This window comes from Lolium rigidum, chromosome 1 (genome assembly GCF_022539505.1).
Source record: "Lolium rigidum isolate FL_2022 chromosome 1, APGP_CSIRO_Lrig_0.1, whole genome shotgun sequence".
NCBI classification, from domain to species: Eukaryota; Viridiplantae; Streptophyta; class Magnoliopsida; order Poales; family Poaceae; genus Lolium; species Lolium rigidum.
In genome coordinates, this window is record NC_061508.1 from 102,398,182 (window position 1) to 102,403,408 (window position 5,227).

Consider the following 5,227-nt stretch of genomic DNA (forward strand, 5'->3'; position numbering starts at 1 on the left):
ATAGGCGGTGACATCGATCCGTAACAAGTCTCTGGCGATGGGCCTCACTCCGCTCGTCAGAAGTTAGCCTCCCTTTAATGAATTTCGATCACAACATAACATTCCCTATAGCACCACTCTTCTAGATTTGCTCGGGGAAGATTTCTCCTTTAATATGGAAATTTGCTTTAGGAAACATCTTTATTGCGGATCCTGACTATATATGTGTTAATCAGTAGTAACAAATTAGGATGGGCAAATAATAAATAAACTATATATATCCCCATGTTTTCCTCATATACTCATCAGTTTTATGTAGATGCTGGGGTTTCAACCTCCTTTTCAGAAAAAAAATACCGACATACACAATTTAAGTAAGATAGGTTATGCTCTGCTTGGAATGAATTAGCGGGGGAGTATTTACAAAATTGGGTAGAATTAGCATTTTCGGCAGATATATTTTTCACACTGACAGACCAATCAAATGCAAAGGGTACTATATGGGTCAACTTTCTATCGGACGTGACGCTTCTGGGTGTGCAAAGGCCGCATTTCAGAGAATATAACTACACATTGACGTTCTTCGAGTATCTATGTAGCTACTAGCCAGGTCAAAAGGAAGCCAAGCCTTAATCTATCAGATCTACAAATTAGTTAAATTCAGTCATCCTTCTGGAAAAGATATTCGAGCAGAAAATCTTCCTTTTCAAGGTGTCAAGTGTCAACCACATGCTCCCAGTCGGCCATTCCCCAAGATGGAAGGTGCATGCATGCACGCACACGCCTGTCGTCCTTCCACATTTACTTTATCGAAAAGGAAAAATAAATACATGAGAACTAAATAGAGTCGCATGCATGTTCCAGTTGACAAGAATATATTCTGGACGCAAGAAAAGCTGATGAGAGAGATCCTTGCGATATGTTTTTTGGTTGACATCTCTGGTGGCATCAGAGAATATGGCATATTAGGTCATTCCTAGCTTTACAAGGCACTATAAATGGGCCTGAGAAGGAAGCAAACACCATGCACAAAGCAGTAGCTAGCAGTGATCAAAGAGAGCAAGCCTTACACGGCGATAAGAGTTTTGATCTCTGATAGCCAAGGATGACTTGCCTGTGTGCTCTTGCACCGTCAAGGCTTGGCCTTGGTGTATCTCTCACTCACAGGCAGTCTCCTTGGCTAGGCTGAGTGGCTCTTATTGCTCATGTTAGGCTAAATTGCATCTCTTAATCCATTACATTTGCAGACAGTATTCTCTTGTCCTCAATATAATTGGTGTGTTATGCTTGCATCAAGTTAACCATGACTTAATCTTATGAATATCTCTGCAGTTTTTATTGGGTTTTCATCTCTGGCATACTTCTGAAGTTGTGATGGAGTTTTATGTAGACGTATCACATATCAGGTATTAGCTAGCCAATTTCATGAGCAAGCTAGCTGCAGAGAGATTTGATTTCAGTTCATCATGGATGGCGTATATATTAAGCAGATCATGGTTTCTGCAGCTCCATAGTAATATTCTATTGTTCATTTACCTTTGTTGCAGCATTTTAAAACTTCGATGACTAGATTGAGGAAGAAGCGAAGGCACCGGACTGTTTTGCTGCAGTTTTCAAGAAGTTTTAGCCCTTGATAGATACTGTGGAGTTCGCTCAGGTTATGAGACAGCATGTGGAGTACGCGGTTTGGCGGCTCAAAGAGATCCTCTCGTTGGACCACTGAGCTTCTCGCAGCCGCAGATGATTATAATATGCTTCGATATGAGTGATCGAATATCTATCTCTTTCCCAAAAAATGTGCCTTTGTAGAATTATCACAGTGGGTTTTCACATAATTATTTCTCTAACATATACCAGAGAATAATGATCAAACATGTGGACTGAAGCCTGTTCGTGATATAAATGACAAGAAAATAAACAGCATGTCCTCTTTGCTAGGTAGGGTCTGACAGAAAACATCACTCCTTGAGAATGCCACCAAGCATGATGATTAGTCTGATCTGTTAAGCTACAAGAGAGTATTAACTCTGGTTCACAAATAACTGACTTGCCACTAGTCAAAATTTCAAAACTTTGACCCATCGTACTAATTTCATTTACGCAAAACAATACGAAAGATTTGTGCTCTCACGTACAATAGGCCGGTACACATGGCTCCAAAAGCTCATTGCTGACGTGTAAACGTGTTATTTAGGTAGCGGAGTCAACGATCCTAGATGTCTGCTCAGACGAGCAAAGAAAAATGAAATAGAGCTTTCCTAGACATCTTTGAGCAGAATCGCCTGAAATGGTCCAAGTCGCAGTCAGTTCTATATCTTGCTACAAAGACTAGACTGGTTTTTCACCTCTGGACAACCACATTTCCCAATATTATGGCATTGCCCTTGGCCATGACTACTTCTGATCACATACCTTGTGTTATCTCCATTCAAACTTTCATTCCTAAAACATCAATCTTCAGATTTGAAAATAGGTGGCTTGAAATGACAGACTTCCTATCTACTGTGGAGAAAGTATGGACACAATCCATTCACTATGTTGATGCTGCAAAAGGATTACTGCAAAGTTCAAGATTCTTAGAAAGGAATTAAAAAATTGGTCCAATTCTATTTCCTCGATCAATGCTGATATTGCAGATCTGAATGCTCTAATCTCTCTTATGGATGCCATAGAAAATTTCAGAGATCTTACCAATATGGAAAAGCAGTTCAGAATATCAATGTAATTTCATTTAGCTACTTTTCTGAAGCAACAACTAGCTTATTGGAAGCAAAGAGGTAAAATCAAGTGGGTCACTCTTGGAGATGAGAACTCTATATTCTTTCACTCTATGGCCTCCAATCAAAAAAGAAAGAATCACATTGTAACAATTAATACGGAAATTCAGTAGCAGAGCATAGTGCTAAGGCAGAGATGTTGCTGCAGTCATACAAAGAAAGGTTGGGCCAGGTTGAAAATGTTACTAGCATAGATCACATTTCAACTTTGCTAACTAGTCACCAACACTTGGCTTTTCTTGAGGAACCTTTTACACCCAACGAGATTGATGATATAGTTGCATATATTCCTCATAATAAATCTCCTAGACCAGATGGTTTTAATGCTAAATTATTGCAGAAATGTTGGCCCATAATCAAAAAGGATTTCTATGATTTATACAATAAATTCCATCAGGGAAATCTTTGTCTAGAAAGCATCAACAACTGTTTCATTACACTGGTTCCTAAAAAAGAAGATGCAGTCATTGTCCATGATTATAGACCCATTTCTCTACTAAATTGTACTTTGAAGCTACTCACAAAACTATTAGCCAACAGATTGCAGACTATTATCATGCAACTCATCCATGGGAATCAGTATGGATTCATTTAAAGTAGGACTATCCAAGATCGCTTAGCATGGTCTTATGAATACATACATCTCTGTCATGAGAGTAGAAAAGAGACAGTGCTGCTAAAATTGGATTTTGAAAAAGCTTTTGACAAGCTAAATCACTCCTTCGTTCTCCATGTACTGCAGCAAAAAGGTTTTGGGACTAAATGGTGCTCATGGATTAAGCAAATCTTAGGCTCTGCTACTTCTTCAGTGTTGTTGAATGGAGTCCCAGGGGCTGTTTTTAAGTGCAGAAGAGGGGTTAGACAAGGTGACCCACTCTCTCCCTTGTTGTTTGTGCTGGCTGCTGACACTCTACAATCAATGGTGAATCAAGCTATGAGGAATGACATTTGCACATGCCACTTCCTCTTCAGTGTTCCTCTGATTTTCCAATAGTCCAATATGCAGATGATACTCTTGTCATCATGCAAGCAGATGTTCAACAATTTATGCACTTACAAGAACTACTACAGTGTTTTGGTGCTGCAACTAGGCTTAAGGTTAACTATGAGAAGTCAAATTTGCTTCCTATCAATATCCTAGAAAGTGCAGTAAGCATATATACCTCTGCTCTCAATTGTCAGCTTGACAATTTACCTTTCATTTACCTTGGACTGCCACTCAGTATTTCCAAACCAAGGAAGGAGCACTTTATGCCACTTATAATGTGCATCCAAAGGAGATTACCATCCTGTACTATGTACTTGAATTATGGAAGTAAACTAAGGCTTGTCAATTCAGTTCTTTCCTCCCTTCCAATTTTCGGCATGAGTACTTTGAAACTCTATCAGTGGGTCTTGGATGAGTGTGATAAATATCAAAGGCACTGTTTATGGAGGAATAAAGACCTGGATAACAAATCTCTACCACTTTCTTCTTGGGATATGGTGTGTCGACTAAAGGATCAGGGTGGATTGGGAGTGCTTAAGTTGTCAGTGCAAAATGACTGCTTGTTGATGAAGCACAATCTGCTCATGAGGTCTTAGCAACCGAGGATACAACTTCCATCTTCCATTTGCCCCTGTCAGTTCAAGCTATGAATGAGTATCAGAAATTCCTCAATTTGCTACAGGGTATGCATCTAACGGATGACAAGGATAAATGGATAGTTACTACTGCTGCTCCTGTTTATAGTGTTGCCTCTGCTTATAAAACCTTGATGCAACAAGAGTCTGTTTTGCCTGCTATCTTATGGTTATGGAAGAGCTGTTGTCAGGATAAGCACAAGGTCTTTTTTTGGCTTTTACTCCACAACCAATTGAATACCCGAGCTATATTGCAAAGGATTTTTTTATATGGTTGACTACAATTGCATTATGTGCAATCAATCAGTTCTTGAAACAGGAGATCATCTATTCTTCTCGTGTCCCTTTGCAATGTGCTGCTGGAAATATCTATGCCCTGGATGGAATGCACCTGTTTCTGACTGAAAATGATTATGCATAGGACATGATTAATAGTCTAAAGTTGAGCATTAAGCAGCCTTTTTTCATGGAAATAATTATGCTAATTGCTTGGTCAATCTGGACAACGAGGAATGATTTCATCTTCAAAGGGATTGATCCAAGTTTATATTGTTGCCGACACCGATTTAAGGAGAAAATGGCTCTTCTCATACACAAGGCTAAAAGAAAATCTTACAAGGGGCTTAAGGCATATGTAGTAAGCTTTATGTAATCTTTTTTTAGCTTAGCCTAGAATTTTTGCTTTTTCTGTGGTGCTTTTCTCCAGGACTACTTTCTATTCTCATTCAATCATCGTAAATATTCAAGGAGGTAGCACAATGTGATTTCATTCAAAGAAACTCCATCTTATTATGGCAAGATAAATGATCTGCTCTATCAATGAAGGATACTTGGCCACATATTTATTC

The 5,227-nt window shown here is 39.0% G+C and overlaps 1 long non-coding RNA gene across 1 annotated transcript; it reads left to right on the plus strand.

Annotated features, from left to right (window-relative positions):
• Positions 1–1,023: 1,023 nt before the first annotated feature.
• Positions 1,024–1,902, plus strand: LOC124678779. Its single transcript, XR_006994644.1, has 2 exons — positions 1,024–1,385; positions 1,527–1,902. It is a non-coding gene; the product is annotated as an uncharacterized LOC124678779 (long non-coding RNA).
• Positions 1,903–5,227: the final 3,325 nt, after the last annotated feature.